Below are 27,528 nucleotides of genomic sequence, written 5' to 3'. Positions count from 1 at the left end.
GCTAAATGTTTCTCACTCAATTATCCAAACACCATTGTATGGGTAATGTCATGAAATTTCTGTCACCTTACCTAAAGGGTTTTCTACATTAGATCTTGTCCAGGATATCATGCTCTGCTTGTCCTTGGGAAGGATATACCCTTGAAATATGTGTTTAAACACATTTTCCTTTCCATTGTTCTGTTTAATCTGATGATCACCTTTTCCTTTCCATTGTTTTGTTTAACCTTATTGGTGATCTATATGATCTAAGCAGTAATATTCTCCTGGTTATGTAATCACCGTGGTGTACAACTCGGTCAGTAAGACCCTGTTACTATTGTTGATGATATTCCGGTAACCACCGATGGACGAGAACTTTGCCTATTGGTCTGCCTCATTTCGACGAGCAGGGAAATGGTTCTCTTCGTCCCTTGCCATTGTTACCGATGTTGTTGCCAACATAACTGACAAGCTATCCTCTAACCTGCCTTGCTGTCATGTCCGTACAAGATGTTAGTGCCCTTCATACTTTTAACCCACATGGTGGGCCCATAACCCACAGGTCCCAGGATCGAAACCTGACTCTCCTGTACCCCCTGCTCCCAAAGTTATTCCTCCCGCGTGGACTCGTATGTAATTCATGAGCCACCTTCCAATGAGATCATCAATTCTGGCATTGGACAAATTGTTCTGTTGCTTTGAGATCCTTTCACCTTCTAACTAGGCATTGAATGATTGTCTGGTTGCTTGAAACTTCTTATTGTACCTTTGAACTTTACTCTGGATGTGTTTTATTTGTTCAACTCGAGAGGTACTCATATGCTCATTCGTGGGTTAATCCCAGATTATTACCCTTATAGCATTCTGTCGTTGCCGATCTGCCCCGTTACCTATTCGTAAGTACGATGAAGATCCCGAAGAAAGGATGCCTACTTCATCACGATGACCTGAATCAGAGAAATGAAGACATCAACGTAGTGGATCGACCGCTTCGAGAAGAGCAACCAAGGCCAAGAAGATTCGTTAGAATTTCGTAACGAGACCTCTCCCCCTTATTCCACCTCTTAAATCTCGGGACGAGATTTCTTGTAGTAGAGGAGATTTGTGACGTCCGGATAATTAGGCTACAGTAATCCCCGTTAATGATGCCACATCACCGCAGTTACGGTTGATAATCCTGCGTTAGTTCAAAAACCAATTCAAATTCAAAATTGAATAAAAGGCAAACATCAAAATTTTCAAACTTTAAAACTAAAATGTTCGGGTTGTGCCCAATGATGCAGAAGTAACTACGGTGGAGGAACCACACTTTTGTAAAATGTTTAAATACTCTTAGATGATTAAAATGGTAGCAAGAACAAATGTCTAAATGGATTTATAATTAATAAAATGTTAAACTATTTCATCTAGGGGTTTAAAGTTTGGTGACAGAGGTATAATTAGTAATAGTGATTTTGGTACAACTTTTATGTTTTTATAAAACTCAGATAAGATGGGACTATAAATAAAACAGTAAAGAGAAAAATAAATAAAAATAGAAAAAGAATAAACATGATTAAAACAAAAACAAAACAAAGTAAAAGGACCTCCCCTAGCTGGGCCGTCAGGCCGGCCCAACTGCGCCCGCTACTACTCCCCGCCGGGCGCCAGCAACCCTAGCCCCTCTCCCCCACTACCCCAACCCCCACTCTCTCTTGCTCGCTTCCCCACTCCCCCCCCCCGATTTCTAGATCGAGGCAAACCACCCCCCTCCCCCAGTCGCCCCACTCGTTCCACTCCCCCTCTTCGGGATCGGGGGCGTTCGCCGCCGCCGCCGTCTCGAACCCCCGCTAGAGCCGCCCCACCACCACCCGCCGTCGTCGATGCCGCCTCCCCGTCTTCGTCGCTCGTCCTCGCCCTCCTCCCCACCGGATGCCGTCCACGCACACCGCCGCCGCACACCGTCACCGCCTCGTGCGGCCACTTCTTCGCCAGAGCCGCCCACCGTCGTCGTCGCCTCCTCGTCCTCCTCCTCGAGCACGCCTCGCTCAACTACAGGGCTCTGTGAGCCCCCTTCCCTTCCCCTCTTCCTCCCTGGCAGATCCGCCACCGTGCCCGTCTGAGCCTCACTCTCACCGTGCTCTCTGCACGCGTTGCACGCACGTCGCGCCGCGTCTCCTCATCCCGCGCTGGATCCCTCTTCCTTCTGTCCCCACATGAGCACCACCGCGCCGGCTCGCCCGTCGCCTTGCCGCTGCACGCGCCAACCGTGCCGCCCCGCACCAGCGCACTGCGTCGCCATGGTTGTGACCTGCGCCCCTCTCCGCACGCGTTCCGGTGCCCGCTCGCGGCTGCTGCCACCCCGCACCGATCCGTTACTCCCACCGCCGCTGCCTCCGCCGCCTACCGCTCCCCCTCCCGCGTGCATCACCTCCTTCACAGCCTCACCGACGCTCTCCTCCGCTCCGGCCAGTGCCCGGGGCCAGTCGGGCTGCGCCCGCGTCCGGCGCCCGTTAACGCCTGGGCGCCCGCTAGTGCCCGCGCGCCCGATAGGCCCTCTAGACTATGACAGTGGGGCCCCACGCCCCCAAAAAGTTTTTTAAGAAAAAAGGATTAAAATTAATAATTAATAAAATTAATAATTAGTTAATTAATTAATTAATCTTAATTAACTAATTAATTAATTAAAGTAATTAATCCTGATTAGATTAACCTAATCAATTCACTAAACCCTAATTAACCAAACAGAGTATGACAAGTGGGTCCCACTGGGCCCACACGGGAGTTTGACCAGTCAACACCTCTGTTGACTACTGACATCATGCTGACGTCATGATGACGTTAGCAAACACTGTTCTGGATAATGTTGAATTAAATAAATTAAATAAATTCTAAAAATGATTTAAATCTTTTAGAATTAATATAAAATAAACCGTAGCTCGGATGGAAAAACTTTGTACATGAAAGTTGCTCAGAACAACAAGACGAATCCGGATACGCAGCCCGTTCGTCCGCCACACATCCCTAGCATAGCAAACACGCAACTTTTCCCCTCCGGTTAATCTGTCCGAAAACGCGAAACACCAGGGATAATTTCCCGAATGTTTTCCCCCTTCACCGGTACCACCTCGTACCGCGTTAGGGCACACCTAGCATCACGCCTTGTCATGTCATGCATCGTCATGCATTTGTTTGCATTATATTTATTGTTTCTTCCCCCTCTTCTCTCGCTAGACACCGAGACCGACGCCACTGCTACCCAGTACGACTACGGCGTTGACGACCCCTCTCTCTTGCTAGAGCAACCAGGCAAGACCCCCCCCCTTGATCACCAGATATCGCCTACTCTACTCTCTACTGCTTGCATTAGAGTAGTGTAACATGTTACTGCTTTCCGTTAATCCTATCCTGATGCATAGCCTGTCCTTGCTACTACTGTTGATACCTTACCTGCAATCCTAAATGCTTAGTATATGATGCTAGATTATCATCAGTGGCCCTATATTCTTGTCTGTCTGCCATGCTATACTATCGGGTCGTGATCACTTGGGAGGTGGTCACGGGTATATACTTATATATTATATATGATACTTGTGGTGATTAAAGTCGGGTCGGCTCGTAGGAGTACCCGCGAGTGATTCCGATGTTGGGGGATGAAGGGGCAGGTGGCTCCATCCCAGTAGAGGTGGGCCTGAGTTCCCGAAGGCCCCCGACTGTTACTTTGTGGCGGAGCGACAGGGCAGGTTGAGACCACCTAGGAGAGAGGTGGGCCTGGCCCTGGTCGGCATCCGTGGTTGTTTCAAAATAACATGCTTAACGAGATCTTGGTATTTGATCTGAGTCTGGCTACTGGCCTATACGCACTAACCATCTACGCGGGTACAGTTATGGGCACTCGACGTCGTGGTATCAGCCGAAGCCTTCGTGACGTCAGCGACTGAGCGGCGCGCGCCGGGTTGGACCGCGTAACGCAACTTCCTTTGTAATGGAGGTTGCTAGGTATGCTCTCCGGCCGCCCACGCAACGTGCAGGTGTGCAATGGGCGATGGGCCCAGACCCCTGCGCCATAGGATTTAGACCGGCGTGCTGATCTCTCTGTTGTGCCTAGGTAGGGCTGCGACGTGTTGATCTTCCGAGGCCGGGCATGACCCAGAAAAGTGTGTCCGGACAAAGGGGATCGAGCATGTTGGGAAATGTGGTGCACCCCTGCAGGGAACTTAATCTATTCGAATAGCCGTGATCTTCGGTAACAGGACGACTTGGAGTTGTACCTTGACCTTATGACAACTAGAACCGGATACTTAATAAAACACACCCTTCCAAGTGCCAGATACAATCAGTGATCGCTCTCTCACAGGGCGACGAGGGGAGCATCATCGGTTAGGATTATGCTATGCGATGCTACTTGGTGAACTTACCATCTACTCTCTTCTCCTGCTGCAAGATGGAGGTGGCCAGAAGCGTAGTCTTCGACAGGACTAGTTATCCCCCTCTTATTCCGGCATTCTACAGTTCAATCCACATATGATACCCCTTTTCCATTTGATACCAAAGCATACACATGTAGTGTAGCTCCTTGCTTGCGAGTACTTTGGATGAGTACTCACGGTTGCCTTGTTCCCCCTTTTTCCCCTTCCTATACCCGATTGCTGCAACCAGACGTTGGAGCCCAGGAGCCAGACGCCACCGTCGACGACTACTACTACTACTCGGGAGGTGCCTACTACTACGTGTAGCCCGCTAACGACGACCAAGAGTAGTTTAGGAGGATCCCAGGCAGGAGGCATGCGTCTCTTTCGATCTGTATCCCAGTTTGTGCTAGCCTTCTTAAGGCAAACTTGTTTAACTTATGTCTGTACTCAGATATTGTTGCTTCCGCTAACTCGTCTATGATCGAGCTCTTGTATTCGAGCCCTCGAGGCCCCTGGCTTGTAATATGATGCTTGTATGACTTATTTTATTTGTAGAGTTGTGTCATGATATCTTCTCGTGAGTCCCTGATCTTGATCGTACACGTTTGCGTGTATGATAAGTGTACGATTGAATCGGGGGCGTCACAATTCCGATCTGAGCGCCAAACAACGGCGCCTCCGCGTTCAACACATGTACAACCTGGGGACGTCTCCTCCTTCTTGATCCAGCAAGGGGAGAGGAGAAGTTGAGGGAGAACTCCGACAGCACGACGGTGTGGTGGTGATGGAGCTCGTGGTTCTCCAGCAGGGCTTCGCCAATCACTACGGAGGAGGAGGTGTAGGAGAGGGGAAGGGGCTGCGCCAGGGGAAGGGTGTGGCTGCCCTCTCTCTCCCTCACTATATATAGGGGGAAGGGGGAGGAGGAGGCGCCCTAGGGTTTCCCTAGGGTAGGGGCGACGGCCACAGGGGAAAACCTAGATGGGTTTGGGCGCCCCCACCCCTAGGAAACTTGCCCCCCAAGCCGGGAGGGGTGGCTACCCTAGGGGAGGCATCCCCACCTCTCCAGGTTACGTTAGATGGGGTGGGAGGGGCGCTCAACCCCTTAGTGGGCTGATGTGCCCCCTCCCCTTGGCCCATAAGGCCCCCCAACGCTTGCCGGGGCCTCCGAAACCCCTTTCGGACACGCTGGTCGTCACCCGGTACCCCCGGAACAATTCCGGACTCCAATACCCTTCGTCCAATATGTCAATCTTCACCTCCGGACCATTCTGGAACTCCTCGTCACTTCTGGGATCTCATCCGGGACTCTGAAAAACCTTCAGTAACCACATACTATTTCCCATAACAACTCTAGCGTCACTGAACCTTAAGTGTGTAGACCCTACGGGTTCGGGAACCATGCAGACATGACCGAGACATCTCTCCGGCCAATAACAAACAACGGGATATGGATACCCATATTGTCTCCCACATGTTCCACGATGATCTCATCGGATGAACCATGATGTCGGGGATTCAATCAATCACGTATACAATTCCCTTTGTCTATCGGTATGTTACTTTCCTGAGATTCGATCATCGGTATCCCCATACCTCGTTCAATCTTGTTACTGGCAAGTCTCTTTACTCGTTCCGTAACGCATGATCTCGTGGCTAACTCCTTAGTCACATTGAGCTCATTATGATGATGCATTACCGAGTGGGCCCAGAGATACCTCTCCGTCATACGGAGTGACAAATCCCAGTCTCGATACGTGCCAACCCAATAGACACTTTCAGAGATACCTGTAGTGCACCTTTATAGCCACCCAGTTACGTTGTGACGTTTGGTACACCCAAAGCATTCCTATGGTATCCGGGAGTTGCACAATCTCACGGTCTAAGGAAATGATACTTAACATCAGAAAAGCTTTAGCAAACGAACTACACGATCTTGTGCTATGCTTAAGATTGGGTCTTGTGGATCACATCATTCTCCTAATGATGTGATCCTGTTATCAATGACATCCAATGTCCATGGTCAGGAAACCATGACCATCTATTGATCAACGAGCTAGTCAACTAGAGGCTTACTAGGGACATATTACGATCTATGTATTCACACATGTATTATGGTTTCCGGTTAATACAATTATAGCATGAACAATAGACAATTATCATGAACAAGGAAATATAATAATAACCATTTTATTATTGCCTCTAGGGCATATTTCCAACAGTCTCCCACTTGCACTAGAGTCAATAATCTAGTTCACATCGTTATGTGATTAACACTCATAGTTCACATCGCCATGTGACTAACACCCGAAGAGTTTACTAGAGTCAATAATCTTGTTCACATCGCCATGTGATTAACACCCAAGAGTTTACTAGAGTCAATAATCTAGTTCACATCAGCATGTGATTAACACTCAATGAGTTCTAGGGTTTGATCATGTTATGCTTACCAAAGAGGTTTTAGTCAACGGGTCTACAACATTCAGATCCTTATGTTCTTTGCAAATCTCGATTTCATATTGTAGATGTTGTTACTATGCTCCACTTGGAGCTATTCCAAATACGTATCCGGTTTGCTACTCAGAGTCATCCGGATAGGTGTTAAAGCTTGCATCGACGTAACCCTTTACGCCGAACTCTTTATCACCTCCATAAACGAGAAACATTTCCTTATTCCTAAGGATAATTTTGCCCGTTGTCCAATGATCCACTCCTGGATCACTCTTGTACAAACTTGCCAGACACGTGGCAAGGCACATCGCGGTACATAGCATGGCATATCGTATAGAGCCTATGGCTAAGGCATAGGGGACGACTTTCGTCCTTTCTCTTTCTTCTGCCGTGGTTGAGCTTCAAGTCTTAACTTCACACCTCACAACTCAGGCAAGAACTCCTTTGACTGATCCATCTTGAACTCCTTCAAGACCATGTCAAGGTATGTGCTCTATGAAAGTCTTATCAAGCGTCTTGATCTATCTCTATAGATCTTGATACCAAACATGTAAGCAGTTTTACACATGTCTTCCTTTGAAAAACTCCATTCAAACAACCCTTTATGCTTTCTAGAAATTCTACATCATTTATGATCAACAATATGTCATCCATATATACCTATCAGAAATGTTGTAGTGCTCCCACTCACTTCCTTGCAAATACAAGTTTCTTGCAAACTTTGTATAAACCCAAATGCTTTGATCGCCTCATCAAAGCATATGTGCCAACTCCGAGATGCTTGCTCCAATCCATAGAAGGATCGCTGGAGTTTGCATACCTTTTAGCATCCTTAGGATCGACAAAAACTTCTGGTTGTATCACATACAGCCTTTGCTCACGGAGACCGTCAAGGAAACTTTGTTTTGACATCCATCTGCCAGATTTCATAAATGAAAAATGCAGCAACTGCTAACACAATTTTAACAGACTTTAGCATCGTTATGATTGAGAATAGTCTCATCACAAACAACTCCTTGAACTTGTCAGAAACTTCCTTGAGACAAGTCGAGCTTCATAAATGGTGACTTTACCATCAACGCATGTCTTCTTAATAAAGATCAATTTATTCTCAATGGCTTGCCGATCATTGGGAAAGTCCACCAAAGTCCATGCTTTGTGCTCATACATGGATCCTATGTCGGATTTCATGGCTTCCAGCCATTTGTTGGAGTCCGGGCCCACCATCGCTTCTTTATAGCTCATAGGTTCATCGTTGTCCAACAACATGACTTTTAAGACAGGGTTACCACTCAGAAGTTGTACACACCCTTGTCGACCTATGATGTTTCATAGTAATTTGATCTGAAGCTTCATGATCATCATCATTAGCTTTCTCCTCAAGTGATGTAAGTGCCACAGAAACATCTTTCTGTGATGCGCTACTCTCTGGTTGAAGTGAAGGTTCAACAACCTCATCAAATTCTATCTTCCTCCCACTCAATTCTTTCGAGAGAAACTCTTTCTCGAGAAAGGTCCTGTTCTTAGCGACAAACACTTTGCCCTCAGATTTGAGATAGAAGGTATACCCAATTGTCTTGTTTGGGTATTCTATGAAGATACAATTTTCTGCTTTGGGTTCGAGCTTTTCCGACTGAAGCCTATCGACATAAGCATCGTGGCCCCAAACCTTAAGAAACAACAACTTTTGTTTCTTGCCAAACCATAGTTCATACGGTGTCATCTCCAGGGACTTAGATGGTGCCCTATTTAAAGTGAATGTGATTGTATTTAATGCATAACCCCCCAAAACTGTGGTAGATTGGTAAGAGACATCATACACCATATCCAATAAGGTTCAATTACGACGTTCGGACACACCATCATGCTATGGTGTTCCAGACAGCGTCAACTATGAAATGATTCCACCTTGTCATTAGTGATTGCCAAACCTATAACTCAGATACTTTCCCTTTGATCAGATCGAAGGAACTTGATCTTCTTGTTACGATGATTCTCAACTTCACTATGAAATTGCTTGAACTTTTCAAACATTTCAGACTTATGCTTCATTAAGTAAATATACCCATATCCATTCAATTCACCAGTGAAGGTGAGAAAATAACAATATCCACCGCGCGCGTCAACACTCATCAGACCGTGCACATCAACATGTATGATTTCCAGCAAGTCATTTGCCCGTTCCATTGTTCCAAAGAACATGGTTTTAGTCATCTTGCCAAAGAGGCATGGTTCGCATGTGTCAAGTGATTCAAAATCAAGTGACTTCAAAAGTCCATTAGCATGGAGGTTCTTTCATGCGCCTTACACCAATATGACCTAAGCGGTAGTGCCACATGTAAGTGGTACTATCATTATCAACTCTACATCTTTTGGCATCAATGTTATGAACATGTGTATAACTACGGCCGGGATTCAATAAACCATTCACATTGGGTGCATGCCCATAGGAGGTATTATTCATGTAAACAGAATAAACATTATTATCTGACTTAAATCAATAACCGTATTGCAATAAACATGGTCTAATCATGTTCATGCTTAATGTAGACACCAATGCAAACAACATTTATCTAGGTTCAACACTAATCCCGAAGGTAGAAGGAGCATGCGATGGTGATCACATCAACCTTGGAAACACTTCCAACACACGTCGTCACCTCGCCCTTAGCTAGTCTTCGTTAATTCCGTAGCTTTTGTTTCGAGTTACCAATATTAGCAACTGAACCGGTATCTAATACCCAGGTGCTACTAGGAGTACTAGTAAGGTACACATCAATAACACACATATATCAAATATACTTTTGTTGAAGTTGACAGCCTTCTTATCTACCAAGTATTTGAGGCAGTTCCGCTACCAGTGGCCGTTCCCCTAATAGAAGCACTTTGTCTCGGGTTTGGGTTCTTGGGTTTCTTCACTGGAGCAGCAACTGGCTTGCCATTCAGGAAGTTTCCCTTCTTGCCCTTGCCCTTCTTTGAAATCGGTGCTCTTGTTAACCATCAACACTTGATGCTCCTTCTTGATTTCTACCTTTACGGCCTTAAGCACAACGAACAGCTTCGGGATTATCTTCCCTTGCATGTTATAGTTCATCACGAAACTCTACTAGCTTGGTGATAGCGACTGGAGAACTTTTGTCAATCACTCTCTTATCTGGAAGATTAGCTCCCACTTGATTCAAGTGATTGAAGTACCCAGACATTCTGAGCACATGCTCACTGGCTGAGCTATTCTCCTCCATCTTGTAGGCAAAGGTCTTGTCAGAGGTCTCAACCTCTCAACACAGGCATGAGTCTGAAATACCAATTTCAGCTCTTCGAACATCTCATATGTTCTATGGCGTTCAAAACGCTTTTGGAGCCCCGACTCTAAGTCGTAAAGCATGGCGCACTAAACTATCAGGTAGTCATTAGAATGTGTTTACCAGATGTTCACAACATCCACAGACAACGCCAGAGGGGCTGGCACACCGAGCGGTGCATCAAGGACAGAAGCCTTCTATGTAGCAGTGAGGACAATCCTCAGACTACGGCCCTAGTCCGCACAATTGCTTACAATATCTTTCAACTTAGTCTTTCTCTAGGAATGTATTAAAACAAAGAGCTAAAGCGCGAGCTATTAATCCACAACATAATTTGCAAAGACAATTTAGACTATGTTCATGATAATTAAGTTCATCTAATCAAATTATTCAATGAACTCCCACTCAGATAGACATCCCTCTAGTCATCTAAGTGATACATGATCTGAATCGACAAGGCCGTGTCCAATCATCACGTGAGACGGACTAGTCATCAACGGTGAACATCTCCATGTTGATCGTATCTACTATACGACTCATGTTCGACCTTTCGGTCTCTCGTGTTCCGAGGCCATGTCTGTACATGCTAGGCTCGTCAAGTCAACCTAAGTGTTTTGCATGTGTAAATCTGGCTTACACCCGCTGTATTCGAACGTTAGAATCTATCACACCCGATCATCACGTGGTGCTTCGAAACAACGCGCCTTCGCAACGGTGCATAGTTAGGGGGAACACTTTCTTGAAATTTTAGTGAGGGATCATCTTATTTATGCTACCGTCGTTCTAAGCAAATAAGATGTAAACATGACAAACATCACATGCAAATCATAAAGTGACATGATATGGCCAATATCATCTTGCGCCTTTGATCTCCATCTTCGAGGCGCGGCATGAACACCATCGTCACCGGCATGACACCATGATCTCCATCATCATGTCTTCATGAAGTTGCCTCGCCAACTATTACTTCTACTACTATGGCTAACGGTTAGCAATAAAGTAAAGTAATTACATGGCGTTTTCATTGACACGCAGGTCATAAATAAATTAAGACAACTCCCATGGCTCCTGCCGGTTGTCATACTCATCGACATGCAAGTCGTGATTCCTATTACAAGAACATGATCAATCTCATACATCACATATATCATTCATCACATCCTTTTGGCCATATCACATCACATAGCATACCCTGCAAAAACAAGTTACACTACAAAAAAAACACTTCCGTGATGATACGTGTTTGTCACAGTAGGTCGCTTTTTTGTCATGCATGTACATCCATGACAAATTTATGACAGAATCAAGATAGTCATACCTGTGCTGTCGTAGAAGTGTTCCATGACATTACCAAAATTATCATCATGGAAGTGTCCACTTCCATGACGATAAATTGCACGTCACAGAAGTGCTTTCGTCAAGGGTGACTGACACGTGGCATCCACTGTAACGAAACGTCGTTAAGCTATCGGGTCGGGTTTTGGATCCGATAACCCGTTAACAACCCCGACCAATGGGGATTTTCCACGTGTAAAATCATCATTGGCTGGAGGAAACACGTGTCGGCTCATCGTTGGGACAGATGTCAACCACTCATTGGACGGAAGGCGCCTATGATACGTCGACACGTGGCACGGCCCAACAAAGGCCCATTCCTGTGAAAAGGCCGGCCCGTTTGACTTGGTCAAAAGGTGGCGGGCTGGCCCATGGAAAGCCTGTTAACGGCCTGTTCGCATATAGCCCATTTACAGCCCGCTAACCCAAGGCCTGTTACGCCCTATCCAAATTAGGCCCAGTAGCGTCATCTGGGCTATCCAATATGATTCCAGCCCGTTTTCACTTCCGGCCCATGTATGGCCCATGACGTCTTTCGGCCCATATGAGGCCCTATGTAACTCTTGGCCTATTAACGGCCCGTGGTGAAACTGGCCCGTAATGAACAGTGTATCACTTTACACCCATTAACGGCCTGTGGTGAAACTGGCCCGTAATGAACAATGTATCACTTTATACCCATTAACGGTCCGTTATTACGTTGGGCCGTTTCCAGCCCATGTTATCTTTCGGCCTTCTCAGAGCCCATTTATTCTTGGGCTCATTTCCAGCATTCGTTTACTTACGACCCGTTACTGTCATTTTCTGCTTGTGGGCCAAATTCAGCCCGTGGTTACAGTCAGCCCGTTTGTGGTTCATTAATACGTTGGGCCATTTTCATAGCGTCATCAAATACGGCCTATTAACGATGGCCCGTTACGGTCGGCCCATGAACGGACGATTCCAACTCTAGCCCGTTTACGGCCATAATGCGGCCTGTTATTGGCCCATGTTTGGCCAATCGATCATACGGCCCGTATAAGGCCCATTGATGATACGGCCCATAGAAGGCCTACTGTTTCTACGGCCCGTAGAAGGCCCACTGTTTCTACGGCCCGTAGGAGGCCCAGTGTCACTACAGTAAATATTAGCCCATGGTTATTGTGTCCTAGTTTAAAAAATAGGTTATTGCAGCCACTAGTTAACCGCGGAAAAAGAACTGCAATGACTACAAGCAAACAAATAAACAAGACAACAAGGAAATAAATAAGCAAGCAACTAACGCTAGGCTATCACGGCTATTACACATATTACATCCACTTGGCATCAAAGTTCGCCACCAGTACAAATATAGGGAACAAAGCAGCATATCATATACACTGGCCGTCAAAATTGGCCACCAGTGTAAATAAACGCGGCAGCAAAACAAGAGCATAACTGAAACAACTTCAGAAGAGCTCAAGAAACGTTATCCCAGGTATCCACCATGCTGGCAATAAGCTTAGCAAGCCGATTAGCTTTGTCCTGTTTGGCGCTAAAATCCTCCAACGCTTGCTGTTGCACCAGAAAGTATGCATCTGAATGCTCGAGGGACTTTCGCAGTCCTTCCGCTTCTTGTCGCAGCACAGCTGATCGATGTCTTTCAGCTTGTAGTTGAGACTCAAGAAACTGAACTGATTCAGACAGTGAGTTTGAATAGCTTGTGCAAGCGGTAGTGGCCAGTAACTCCAACACTAAACCAAGACAGGATGTGTCACTATCCTGAACCTTATCTGCATTACTTCCTTTACCGTTGCTTAATAAGGCACTCTTGCCCAATATTCTGTCAGCATTCTAAAAGAAGAAACAAGCATGTACTAGTATATGAAACTCATTTCGGTGAACCAATTCATTAGTAAGGCGGACAGGATTAAACTACCAAGTCATCTATTGCCAAGTACTAGTACATAATAAAAGCATCAAACAAACATATATCTATGTCCTATGGTAGCAATGGAATCTTAAATTAGAACAGTTGTTCTTCAGGTTTAGGCACTTGTTCTACATGAACAGAGTACAGTAAGACGCAAGAATATAATACTTAAAAATAGAAAATGAGTTTATAGACCTTACCACATTCTTGATTCGGGACCAGTACAGAACAAGGCGTTCCCAGTCATTGTCCAGTAAATGTGTCTCAGGAGAACGTAAGGGAATTTCATGAGTTTCTTTGCCAGTGAAGTACGTTTTCTTCAGGTAATTCCGATACTGCCACCAAGCATTCTTGAAGATAGCAGAGGTATTAGCACAGGTTACCTCATCCTGAGTTTCCAAATCGGTCCTTCTCTATAGAGAAAAATGGGAAAATTTGTTGTATTATAACCATCATGGAGGTAGGATGTATGGGACGAAGCAAAGTAATTGCCATGAATAACATTACTTACACATAACTCCTGGACAAACACCTGCAACTGGCATTTTCCTTCATCTTCAGTATAATATTTCCAAGATGGGAAGATACGCACATACGATTTAACAACATAAAATGCGATAGATGCTAAACTACGACTAGCTGGTTGTGCTTCCTCCACATGAATAGGCGTACTAACTGGTGGAGTTGGGGTTCGCCGTGATAGTACTGGCCCTTTGGGCACTGGAGCTGCCTTACTAACTGCTCTTGTTTGGGAGCTCTGTGGTGGAGATGGTGTTGTGTCAACAGGAACTGGGTTACTATCGGTTGGGGTTGGGGTTAGACTGGGTGAAGCTGGTTCTCTGTCCATCGTAGTAGGGGTACAATCTGCGAGAGTTTGGGTTATGTGTGGTAGGGTTGGTTCTTGTGCATGTACAACCGGGGTGCTATCTCCACCAAGCGGTAGCACTGTTATATTTGAAGACCGTGTTTTTAGTCCGCTAGATACTGGCATCACCCGCTCCAATTCAAATGGTTGATAAACAGGAAACATAGTTGAATGTACATACATTGTATGAGAGACAGATGCAATAGATACTGTGGAAAAAATAGGGCACGAAATAGTTGACATGTATATTGTTTAACTAAAACGGATAGCATGACATAATTTCACATATATGATGTCTATCTAAACTGGATAGCATAGCATAACATAATTCAAAGACATGATGAATAACTAAACAGGATCGCATGACATAATTCACCTACATGTTATCTAAGTAATCAGGATCGCATCATTTAATTCACATATGTGATTTATATGCTAAACAGAGGGCATTCGATATGATGTCTGAACTAAGAACATGGTGTTGAATATTGTGTATATGATGTCTAAACTATGCAATGCAAGACACCGTATGCATGATATGAGCAGTATAACCGTGCCAAGTTAGAGCATACACCTCAGTGGGGGAATAGGACTGGTCATCTGTCTCTGAATCCATCTCTGAGGAGCTATCGGGACCCAACAAGAGATCTGCTTCGACAGGTAGCACTGTCTGCTCTGAAGGCCTTATTTTCACTTCAGATTTTTCCATCTCCCACCCAAATGGCTGATTCACAGGAAGAGTAGTTTAATGTACAAACATTGTTGACAAATGGAAATGTAATGAAAAGAAGGATGGGCAAGATATCATTCAAATATATGATGCCTGGTTAAACAGGATGGCATTGCACATTTCACATATATTATGGCTAGCTAAAAGACATGAGACTGCATAATTCCCATATATGATATAGAAACTAAACAGGTGGCATTACAGAACATGTCTAAACTAAGCAGATGACATATATGATGTCAAAAGTAGGGACTGCAAGGCAACATATGCATGATATGACTAACATCATCATGCCAAGGTAGAGCAAACACCTTGGGGGGTAAATAGGAGTGGTCAGCGGCGTCTGAATCCGTCTCAGAACAGATATCTTCCTCTGGATTACAATCTGGAGAGGGGTGGGGAGGGTTTGCCATTGAACCCACCATGGAGCGATGTCTGCATGACATTGTATTGCCACGCAAAACTCTTCTCTTTTTCTCTACATGTTCAGCATGACTGTGTACAATATCTGACATGCATACGAAAAAAATATGGTGATATTATGTAAGGAGAGCATGCAGAAATTTAGAGTGATGGTAACAACCAGTGGATCGATGTTTTTCCGTTGAACCAAAATAGCCCTAATGGATCGACGTGAATGTATAGTAATAAGTGATGCAACAAGTGTACAACCTCTTTGCCATAGCCGTGTCGACCTCAGCATCATTGGGTTGGTCGCTAAAGCAGTTGAGGCAGAGGTGGCTGTCGGAGGTGTGGAGGAAGATCTGAGGGCGATGTAGACGGCGTCCAGGGCACTGCTCTATTGTGATGGATCGTTCTGTCGTTGGAGCAGCTCCGGTGAGCCGTAAGACGTCAAGGCTGAAGCAGCACAAGACAGACATCATCAATCTCAAGTGGGATTCTAATAGCATCTCCAATAGATGATGTAAAATGGATGTAAAATTAACATCACCAAAAACCACTTGACTACAACAGATGAGGTAAAAACTGTTGACTCTAAACTTAACTGTCGAAACTGAAATTTACTGTGGAATCTGAATGCTACTGTCGAAACTGAATGCAATGGTAGCAGAGAGGCACTTGACATGTAGTTTAGGGAGGGCCTGCAGTTCATCTTCAACCTGCACCCCCCTGAGCCGCCAGTCACCACCGGCTGAACCTCCGGCCCCAGCGCCGCCTCGCCGCCCCGAAACAACTCGCCACCGCCGCCCTGGCCAGCCCTCTAGGCCCCCCGCCCCCACCCTGAACCCTAAGATAGATAGTGGGGTGCCTCTCCGGCGAGCCCCCGTCCCCGCTGCGGGTGGTTCTTCCTTAACTCCAGCGAGCCCCCCAACCCCTGAAAATCGACTGACCCAAAAGTCGATTCAGTCGACTGAAGTGTGGCTTAATCGGAGCAGAGCAGCAGCACGAGCGAGGGGGAGAGCAGCAGCAGCAGCTGGGCGAACGAGCGATCAAGCGAGAGCCGGAGCAGCAGCAGCAGATCCGGCTGGTATGGACGCCGCCGCCGAAGGGGCCTCGCACTGGGGGAGAGCCATCATGGAGATGTCGCCCGCGGCGCCGGCTTCAAGGTAGCCGCTCCATGGGGGTGCGGGATGGAGCACCGTCGGCGCCGGGAGGTCGAGTTAAGGAGAAGGTGCGATGTGATGAGTGTACAACCTCTTTGGTGGCGCCGAGTAGGCCTTGGCTTCGTCCGAGGAGTCGATGAGGATGTTGCGGTTCCGGTGGAGCAGGTTAAGGTGGCGCTGTGGGGATGGAGCAGCCGCGATAGACGAGGTGATCGTCGGAGCAGCTCCTTGGAGGTGGTGGATGGGGCGACTGAATCGGCGGGACGGCAAGATGGATGACGGATCCTCATCCGGGGAGGTGGACGAGGGACGTTGAGCTGTTGCGGTGGACGACGTCGTCGGGGAAGAGGCTCCGGCTGGGCAGCGGTGACGTGGCAGACGGAGGAGGGTGGGGTTTCACGGCTGGAGCGGAGAGGTTATGGCGGCCTGGGATTTCGAATGGCGAAAAGGGGGCGATGGGAGGGGGTGAAGCATGACTTAGGAACGCGCTTGTCCAAAATGTAGGGCGTGTTACAAAAGTACCCCCCACCGATTTGAACTAGCGGCCTTTTCGGCTCAGGGTTAGAAGGGGGATTTCGTGTGTCGGGATTTTGCGAGTTTTCGCGCGCGTTGTAATTTCGGGATAGCAAAACGCGGGTTGTGAAGGCGCCAGTTTTGGGAGCACGATATCTGAATTTTCGGGATATAACAAGACGTGGGTTGAATTTTAGGGACAAGCCTAACGTGTAGTAATATTGTACTTGTACGTACCAAATCAACTCGCACTTCCCTCAGCCAAAAAGAAAACGAAAAAATAAAACTATTCACACCACACAAAGAGAGAGTCTTGCCCCGTTTTACTATACAAATGCTATTCAAAGCTACTCCCTCCTTCCATCTATATAGGGCCTAATGCGTTTTTCGATGCTAACTTTGACCAAATATTAGAGCAATGATATATGACATGCAACTTACACAAAGCACACTGTTAAATTCGTCTATGAAAGGTTCTTTCAATGATATAATTTTCACATTGTGCATGCCATGTACTATTAATCTTGTCAATAGTCAAAGGCGGTCTTAAAAATCTCATTACGTCCTATATAGATGGAAGGAGGGAGTATGAATCCATGTTATGTCCGATTAAATTTTTTCGCTTGCTGTATAATGCATGTAACCTACTCATACCATCATTTTAGTGTATTCCAAATGTCTATACTACCGCTGCAATTCGAACTAAATTTGAATTCGTTTATGTATTTCAATAAGAATCTACAATCATGATTGTTGCCAACTTCAACCATCATAGTTTCCTTGCTATCCGCCAGATATAAATCAGACGGCCTATAATGCAGGATGGCAGGCACACCATCATCAACAACTCCGTTTTTTTATAAGAGTAGAGATAAAAATACATTAAATGTAGTATACCATGTTCATAACCACACCATGTGTATCACCGTTATATATATTCCCACATCCGTCGGTTTGAAACACTATGATAAATTCTTCAAATATTCGAATTCGCTTTTTATAATGAAGTATATATGATCTCTATTCGTCTTTTACACCCACACAACCCTCTTATCTTTGTAGCTAGCGCTAACTTTCTCTTATGCATGCACACGCCCGCATCCCTCTCACCCTCCCTCGGCATTCTCTAGCTCCATCGCGCAAATTCATCTTTTCACTTTAGGTCGTTCACCCACGATGTGTGTAGGCCCCTCAGCTCCTTCTTTACGGCACACATCGATCGATATGCCTCTCTAGCGAGGTGTGCCTAGCACAAACACAAGCTTCCCCTGTTCTCTTGTCACCGTCCATGCCTCACTCCCACCACTCTTTTCATCATTCTCGTACTCGCACACTCCTCCCCCTCGATATAGTATGCCTCTCGTACCACCTCCTACATGCATCCCTCTATCTCTATCCTTCTCCTCGTGCCTCATTTGCTTCTAACACACACATGCATGTATACCGATCGATCTCCCAACATATACCTAGATCGACTTTAACTACCCCCCATTGATCGACGTACCTCACAAGTTATGTCTCTCCTTTCTCTTACAAAGGGCGATTGATCTTCCTATGTAGTTACGTCTGCTTACCACAGCCACATCGTCCCCCCTCATCATTCGTGCATGCCTCCTGACCCGTCTCTCACAGGCACGTGCACAGACAACATGCAGCCATCTCCTCTCTTATTGATATTGCGGGCGTGCCCTCCGTTTGTCAAGCAAGCCTATCCCACCATTTGTTAGAAGCAACTCCACTACCACCCCCTCCAACACTCTAGCTCTGTCTCTCTCCCAACCTTATTCATCTCCTGCACATATGCATGGATGACGATCGATCTCCCTTAATACATGAGGCAGATCGATCTCCTTAATACATGAGGTAGGCCTCTCTCCTCCTCCACACATATACCAGCCATTGTACCTCTATAGTTAATTGGGCCTCCCTCTCCCCCCACCACACACCGATAGTCGAGTGCTGCAGGTAGGTATCCATGCCACATAGACAAACTGCACATGTCCCATCTCACGTTCCAGTAGGCCAACCACTCTATATCTTTGACATGGGCACACACAAATTCGATGGCACTCTTTATCGATCGCGCGCGCACACAAACACACACATCATCCCTCTCTTCGATTCTATGGACACCTCAAGCCGATGATACCTCCACTCTCTTCTCGTGGATCGCCCCTCTATATATATGTTATATCCAGGACTCTATTTCACACACATTGCATATGTTAAATTTTTTGATTGACCCCCCCCCATAAAAAAAACTTTCAAGAACCCACACACTATATCTCTCTAGGTTTGTATCTCTCTCACACAACCCCACGCGGGTGGTGTACGTATACAAGAAGAGAATAGGTGCACCGTGCACGTACTCACGCTTCGTGCCCAGCCACACCCACGCGGGTACACGGTGGAGCTCATTTCTTTACGAAATGGCAGCCCACATGCTAATTCGAACGCCTGTAGCGGTTGTTTACCTAGGGAGGTCGTGTACCAAGCATGCACGAAACAAAGTTCGACTTGACGCATTGCCGCGTTATTTTTAAATTAAGTTATAGCGCTCAATGGCACGTACGCAGAATATAAAACGATATTTATGGAGGAAAAGGTAGTCCACTCTTCAGAGTATCTCACACAAGGCTCCGGTGGCCTCTCTCTCTCTCTCTCACCATTGGTCACTGATCCGGCCGCATCCCGTCCGCCGGGGGAAAGGGAGTGTGGTGGCCTCTCTCTCTCTCACCGTTGGTCACTGATCCGGCCGCATCCCGTCCGTCGGGGGAAAGGGAGTGCGGTGGCCTCTCTCTCTCTCATCGTTGGTCATTGATCTGGCCGCATCCCGTCCGCCGGGGGAAAGGGACGAAGTGCATCGTTTCTCCGTTCGACGGCGCCGAGGCAGCACGTCCCGATCTGCGGTACACGTCATTCTCTCTGGCCAAGCTCCGACGCGGCAGGGCCTACGCCACCTGCTCGCAGATTCCGCCCACCGACGCTCACCTAGTTACATCCCAACGACCTCCACGTATCCCCTCCGGCCTGGCTCCACTGCCCGTTTTCCCATGTCGCTGCATGTGGATCTTCCATAGTTCTTTGCCCTCATCCGGCGTACTTTCCATATTGCATTCTCGTCCTCACACCATTTTAGACAAACACAACCGTGTTGTTATCTTCCCTTAGGACAAGGAATATGCTTCTTTTTTTGTCGTCACATGTGTCATCAACTATTATTGGCCAGTGATTGTTTCCTTTCTACCTCTTTTTTGCAAAGGCTATCCATTTCACGTCATTGCTATTGTGACCTTTTGGTGAACTGCACAAATCACTTTTTTCTTAAGAGTGTTTTGTGCAGTTGTGCTAAAATGTCACACGGGCAACGTCTCTACATTTCAGTGCAACTGCACAAAGGGAGATTGGTTTTGCTCTATCCTCCTCATCCAACTCCGAGCCTAATCTTCTCCAACTAGTTAGTCTTAAGAGAGATTGCAAAGGTGACCGGCTTCTATTTGTGTATTTATTGTTTCATCAGCAGTCCTCTATTATCGTAATCACACTTGATATCTTTGGAACAGGGACGCTCAGCTCTATTTTAGTGGAATTGCACAAAATGATCGGAATGTTGCATGCTCCAGACATCTACTTTTTTTCCCAACATGCCTTGTTGATTTAGACAGAGCTGGGGGGACGTTGCTGCCAATGAAAGCATGGATCAATTTTAATTTAACACCTTATCACGACTTTGTCTTCAGTTGTGATGTAATTATTAGCTCTGATCTACTAATAATTGACATGCATTAGCAAGGAAGTTAGTTTTTTATTATTTCCGAAAGAGCATCGATGGCAAGACACGCGAAACAAAAGCTGAAAGCTCATACCATTGTACAATTTCATGTCGCTGGAAAATTATTTGTATAGTATGTCAATTATGTAAACAAATGATGGAAGCTTGATAGCATTGCCAGAAGCCTCTTCATCATCCGGGTCCATGTGCCATGCACAAAATTATACTCCTTCGTTCCTAAATATTTGTCTTTTTACAAATTTCAAACGGGCATATTTTAGAGTGTAGATTCACTCATTTTGCTTCGTATGTGTACTCCCTCCGTTCCTAAATATTCTATTCGTCTTAACAGAGATTTCAACAAGTGACTACATACGGAGCAAAATGAGTGAATCCACACTCTAAAATATGTCTATATAGATACGTATGTGCCAGTCCATTTGAAATCTCTAAAAAGACAAATATTTGAGTAGTCACTCGTTGAAATCTCTAGAAAGACAAATACTCCAGAGTATATTTAAGAACCGATGGGGTAGTGCACAACCGCATGGGAGACTCAACGAGGTCGTTGCGCCGCATTAATAGTGAGTAATGAGCAGTCAAATCATAAGCCCCACCTTTCCCACTGTAAGTTGCTCTGAAGAAGCAACCATCAATATGCTCTTCTTTGAATCCGCTCATACTACTCCATCCGTCACTGTTTATACAACGCGCTTCAGAAAAAAGAAAAAAAATCTGTGGGACCAAGGCGACTAGCGATCGGCCTGAAAAATAGCACTGGTAGTTATAGGACGGCGTCTATTACTAGAGGGAATAATGCGTACACACATGCATGCGGTGCTTCCACCCTGGGTACACACATGCATGCAGTCCGTAGTAGTACAATACATGGAGAGAAAATTGTGGACTTGATTGCGGTTACCACGCCCTAATTAATTGAGCATTATACCAAACGCGTCTAGAGTCTCTCTGGTGGTGGAAATGCATTGAGAGAAATGCATTATAATGAAGTGCGCCCTGTAAACTGTGACGGAGGGTGGAGTAGTATGAAGGTGCAAAACCAAGTACGCGTACTACTGCGCTTGGCTCTTCGCCCCTTCGTGAAGTCGAACAATGATGGTACTCCGCATGTTGGGTACTACAGTGTATGTCTCTGACAATCTGACACCGAATGGACTGATGCATGTCCACCGAGGGTAGGTTGCATTATTCAAAAGGCGTAAGCAAGCTTCACCTTGTCCTGCAAGCTTCTCCTCGTTCTGCGAGTTGACGGGACACACCAAAAAGTAGTGCTAGTCCATACTCCCTCCTTTCCGGTTAATATGGCTTAATCTTTTTTGTGGGTAAATGAGAGAGCTTTATTCATATATAAGCATTCTTAGGACGATCAGCCAAGACACCGGTCACTAGGAAGCGAGGTACCCTGCAAAAAAAAAGAAGTAGGAAGCGAGGTGTTTCATCCAGCCAGCTCTTGGCCACATTCAAAGTGCAGCAAGCACGGTTCGCACGAAGATGCGCCGCAAGGTTTGCTGACCTGTTTACATGCTGAATAACAAAAAAAGAGGAAATATTACTGAGCGCTACTATTTGTAACAGGATATGAGCCAGAATTAAGCGAGAATTGTGGCGAGTGTTCCATGCAATCAACTTCCATTATCACATGCGAGAACCCTCGAAGAGAAGCAAATGTGTTGAAGATTGCTTTATCACATTTTAAAATTATAATAAGAGTGCAGACGCTCCTCCATCCGGTTCCTAGTACTAGTATAGTACGTACCTTTATGGACTATAGTAGTAGTACTAGTAAACTTTGCGCTTGGTTGTTCGGGAAGTCGAACAATAATAGCACTAGTAGTATAGTGTATGCTTCTGGCAATCTGACACTGAATTAACTGTTGCACGTCCACCGCCTGAGCGAGGGAGAGTTTGCATTAGTCAAAAGTTTCTCCTTGTCCTGCGAGCCACCGCGCGCAAGCTTCTCCCACCCTGCAACCTTCTCCTCGTTCGACAAGTTGACGGGACACAGCAAAGTAATGCTAGTCCATGCTGCCTCCTCTTCGGTTAATATGGCATAATTTCAAACGAGATAAATACACTGTCTGTCACTGTATATTTGTAAAAATATGGTCAGTGGACTTCATAATACGCTCATTGCACTCAATATATATATTTTCCGGTGTTCATACGGTCACTAGCTCACCCTGACTGAGTATGTGTGTGCATGCACGTGTAGGTTGAGCACTTGAGCGTGACCGTGTGTGTTCCATCGTGTGCTCGGACATGCATGCATTAGGGCGTCACACGCGTTTTTGTGTCCATGTGTACATGTGACTGTTGCATACACGTAGGGGGAGTACGTGTAGGGGCCACTAAGGAGCAGTCAAATCACACAGTAAGTTAGTCGGAAGAAGCAATCATCATTTCACTCTTGAATGACACGTACGCAATATAAAATGGTTGATATGGAGAGAAAAAGAAAACCACTATATATACACTAGCAGGAGCCTAAGCTACAAGCCTGCTTGCTTAGGTTGCTCTCTTCACAAGCATAGAACGACGGGCCTGATCCCGCAGTTGGGGGAAGGGAACAATGTTCTGCGTAGACGCGGTCGACATCAGCGAGGGAGAAAACCCATAGTCGGTGCGTCCCAACCGAGGGTCACCGCGGTAGGGGCCGATGCCGCGTCCCAAACGCCCTTCTAGCTACAGCCCGACGTCCCAGGTAGTCCATCTTCCTTTTGGAGCCAGCTTGCTCCACTGCCATACCTCCATCTCCATGTCGATCTTTCTCTACTTCTACCGGCTTCTATTTGTGATGAGTTTATGTCTCATGAACTAGTGCCAGTACTATTATTCTAATCACACTTCTTAAGTATCTTTGCCATCAGGGATGCTCAGGTCGATTTTAGTGGAACTGCACAAAAGCATCGTATGATCCAAGGGTGTCAGCCGTCTTTCCTTCCCGACATGGAAAGTGCTATGGAACAAGAGGTACCAGAAGGTGGAGAACCAAAGAGTGCCGCTTCTACTGTTGCTGACATTCTCACTAAAGAATCTCCCTCTAGCACATTCCTTCGACAGGTTCTACCTGGCCAGGAAATTAAATCATGTTTAGGGTTTAGGGTTTAAGTCGTAGTGACCCCATCAGTAGTTTTTCTATCGTACACGCTCTCACAACTTTTTTCTTTAGTTGTGAAGTAAATATTGGCTATGATCTGTGAATCATTGAGATGCATCAGCATGCGTGTTAGTTTTCCTTTGTATTTGATGGAATGTTGTAACGGGGCAACCTTGGAATAGGAATGAAAATGGAGTGGAAAAGTTTCCGTTTTTCCGGAGAAAAAATGGAAACGGAGAGAAACCAACATTTCGTTTCGTTGGATCGCGCCATCGAGCAAAACCAACGTTTAAATCACGTCTGTCGTGTTCGTGTCTCACCCTCCTCCATGGCTCGACCCCACACGGTCGCTCGGCATGCCACTCATCGCAAACCGAGTAGTATAGCATAACTTTCCCGCCTGCTTGTTGATGGATCGCGCCATGGAGTACTAGCACTACTGGAAGAGATTGACGAGTTGGGGGAGGACAGCTAGCTGTAGCACAGACTCCCAAGAACTTACTACTGGAAGAGATCGCGCATGTTGTAGCCGGCTATTGCGACCTTTGAACGCGGAGCAGCCGCGTGCACCTGGAAGCGGCGCGGGCGACGCTCTCTCGGCCGGCGCGCCGCAATCAATGCCGGCGCCAATGAGAGGTCGCGTCCGCTCTGGCCAGGCATGAATGCGGCACTGACTGTTTCGGGTGGGAAGCACGCGCGGGTGATGAAGAGGGTTTGGGTTGGTCAGGACCGGCCGTGGCAGCGGTCCAGACATGCGCAAACAAGAGATGTTGTACGTCAATATTGCTGTGTATATAATTAACAACGTAAATGATGTGCTAGTTGGACAAATATGATTGGAGATGGAGATGGAAATGGAATTTTACGTAAACACGGATATGCATGTCTATGTCTATGTCTGTGTGCGCGACGACTCTCGCAACCTGGAAGCGGGGGCGTGTTTTTGATCGAGTTTTCTTTCTTGGTACATTAGAAAATCAGTTTGTCTAATTCACATCTAGATGTTATTTAAGGATATCACATCTAAGCTCCCACAAGTATATAATGTAGCAAAAAGAAACGAAAAAATAGGAAAAGACCACAAACAGAGTGGACATCAACTTATATGTGACATAACTATGTCACATCTAGATGTGTCCTAGACAGACCCTTAAAAAATTGTCCGCTAGTTTTCGTTTCTTTTTTCCGGGAACGCGTGTATTCTATTTAAAACCACTGCTATGGAGAGATTTTTTTACTCCATTATAGCCTCTTGTTTGATAGAGTTTCTTGTGTCTCGCTCTCTCACCCTCTCCATATCAAAACAAGATGACACTGTCCACTCTATCTCTCTCCTCATCGGTGGTCACAGATCCGGCCGAATCCCGTCCGCTGCGGGAGGTGAGGAGGTGCAGCGTTGATGTTGTCGCCGTCGGCGACGGAGGAAGCCGATGCGCACCGTCCTCTTGGAGCCGGCGCTGGCGCGGACGAAGATCCTCCGCGCCCTTGTTCGCTGCTGTCATGTGGGCAGATCACGCCCGCCCGCCTAAACGACATCTCGCCCACCTGAGGTATAACTTCTTGTGCTGGTCCAGCTCCCCAGGTCGCTGCGTGCGGGTTTTCTTCTATGCGACTACTTCCCAGCTCCCCATGCATAGTAGCTAGGGTTCATCGGCTGGTCCAACATCACCTACTAGTACTATTAGGCTGGTTGTAATTGGGAGTATCATATACTATTATCATGCATATGATACTAGTCTATGATACTACATCCCTAATGCATAGTATCATAAGTTGGTATCACAGAGGACTACATTTATTGTCATGCATGACACAAAGTAACACATTATTTAATATGATACGGTATCATGATATGATACTCAAGCCTCTCTTTCTTCATTTAATTCTAGGCCACCTCATCAAATTTGCTTAGTTGGCATGCATGATACTACCTATGATACTCCCATTACAGGCGCCAATGAGAGGAAATGCCACTCAAAAAGTTGTCCTGATTTATGCCTCGGTGGAGGTATACATGTTGTTTCGACAAAAAGTACATGGTGGTTGTGCGGTCATTGTCCATATGGTGGTAGTACTATCACTGGTTAAATGGAGAAATGTTTTTTTTCTCGGGTATCCTGGTTTAGTTCCCATCAAGATAATTATGATGCTTCTGTTTGTTGGTGTACTTTTCATTAATTCTTATTGACAATTGAGATGTCGTTGCTAACCCTTTTTTATATTTTTGGAAACAACGATGCGTGTCTCCATACCCGGGCATGTCTTCCTCAATTTTAGTGGAACTGCACAAAATTGGATGGCCATTGTTGTTCCGCCTCACTGTCCTCTGCCACGTGGTTCTTCCTTCCTCGAGCTTGATTACTGAGAAGAAACAGACCACAATGAGGATTTGTTGAACTTCTTAGGCGCCTCACCCAAACTTGATGCCAAATGGATGATGCATCACCACGATGACATATCGATGCTCATGGTTGCGCCTCATGGTTGCGTCGGCTGGTGAAGCTGATCGATTTTTGACGAAAAACAAGTTGTCTTCCATCAGTGTTGTTTGCTTGTTACGCACAAAGATGATATCCTTTGTAAGTTCACCTTGGTTGCGTTGGAGACACAGTCGTCTTTCACGTTGGTGCAATTTTCGCTAGGGTTTTACGACAGGTGGGCCCAAAATGTGGCTAGCTCACCTGTCATACAGCCAAAAGCAGGTGCAGTGAAGGCACTGGAGCTCAGTCCATACTACAATAGTATATATATAAGCGGGAGCCTCAGCGCTTGTTCGCTAGGGTTTGCACTCTCCACACGCTCGCCGCACTACATATATGTTACTCCCTCCGTTCCGAATTACTTGTCTTAGATTTGTCTAGATACGGAGGTATCTAGCACTAAAATGAGTCTAGATACATTTGCTAGGGTTTGCTATATTCACAGTCTCTCACCCTCTCTTCACCAGATCTAAACAAGACTGCGTTGGCCTCTTGTCTCTCTCTCCCCCCTCACAACTGGTGAAGGAGGCGTCCGTATCCCATCACACCGGGAAGGGGAGGAGGTGCAGCGTTCACTCTATCGCCTTCGGCGAGGGAGGCAATCCACTGCCGGCTGCGCTGTTCTCTTTCACCCAGCGCATGTGCGGGAGGGCCACCGACCCCTTCTTCCTCGCTGTCGTACTTAGTGTGGGCAGATCCGGCCTCCCGTCGCACGCCTTGCCACATCCTGACGACCCTAAGGTATAAGTTTCTTTGAAACCGTCGTTGCTCTAGCTGCATGTAGATCTTTTTTGATTTGTAGTCAAATCTAGGTCTTGGTTCAAAGAGGAAAGAAGGGTGCAGTGGACTGGAGCAAGAATCTAGGACGTGGTTCAATGAGGAAAGGAGGGGCGGAAAGTAGTATAGACTGGCTATCCAGCCGCTTTGTAGGTCGAAAAGGGAAAAAGGGGGTAACCCGGTACACACATCTATAAGGAACCGATCTCTTTGTTGAAAAGGGAAAGAAACTGGGGGGTCGGGTAGTTTGTGCACGACTAGATTTGCTGCCCTCACATAGGAAGAAGGTTCAAAGAGAACAAATATGGGACCAGCGCATATATGCTGCTTGGCTACATACTCTGCATCACCCATTTATA

Source organism: Triticum urartu, chromosome 6A, assembly GCF_056163025.1.
Source record: "Triticum urartu cultivar PI428250 chromosome 6A, HENAU_Tu73, whole genome shotgun sequence".
Taxonomy (NCBI): Eukaryota; Viridiplantae; Streptophyta; class Magnoliopsida; order Poales; family Poaceae; genus Triticum; species Triticum urartu.
Note: the sequence above shows the minus strand (reverse complement) of the source record.